The sequence below is a fragment of the Sinocyclocheilus grahami genome, unplaced genomic scaffold (genome assembly GCF_001515645.1).
Source record: "Sinocyclocheilus grahami isolate Dianchi unplaced genomic scaffold, SAMN03320097.WGS_v1.1 scaffold1787.1, whole genome shotgun sequence".
NCBI lineage: Eukaryota > Metazoa > Chordata > Actinopteri > Cypriniformes > Cyprinidae > Sinocyclocheilus > Sinocyclocheilus grahami.
The window spans coordinates 152,570-153,204 of record NW_015506966.1 but is presented as its reverse complement, the minus strand read 5'-3'; positions in this window follow the sequence as shown (position 1 = coordinate 153,204).

Here is a 635-nt window from a genome sequence, read left to right as displayed (position 1 = left end):
AAAAAGAGCAAAAATGGGCAAAACTCCAAACACAAAGCATTGTGTAAAGACTGACTGACTCGAGTCTTTGGCTTTGTTCACTCTGGATGGGAAATCTGATTATTTTCTTAAAACGTATTTTTTAGACCTGTGTTTAAACTGCACATCAAAAGTGGCCAGACCCGATATGTTCTGTTTGCTGAACGTTTCACAACTCATTTTAGTCAATGAGTATTAAAAAAATTAACCTTGTTTAAGATGAGTGCCTTCAGTTTAGCTTCATCCACATTCTCAGCGGCTTTCACCTGCACTCGGATCACCTGCCTCTTCCTCTTTACTGCGGGAAAAACACATATTGTAGATTTTTCTTAGCTTTACTATATCTTTAACCATTAAAATGGAATTCAGAAAAAAAATTAATGGAAAAAATATATATATTTGGGATAAAATGAAATAGAATTTTGGAAAAAATAAAACAGATTTCACAGGGCCCTACAACACTCAGACAGCTTGTCATAAACAATAATTTGTGAAAACTTTGACGTGACATTGATTTAAATTATTATCTACATTTTCCTATTCAGTTTTTGTCAACAAACAACAAACGGATGAATGTACAAAATAGCTCAGGTCAGACCTACCAGTTTTACAGTAGA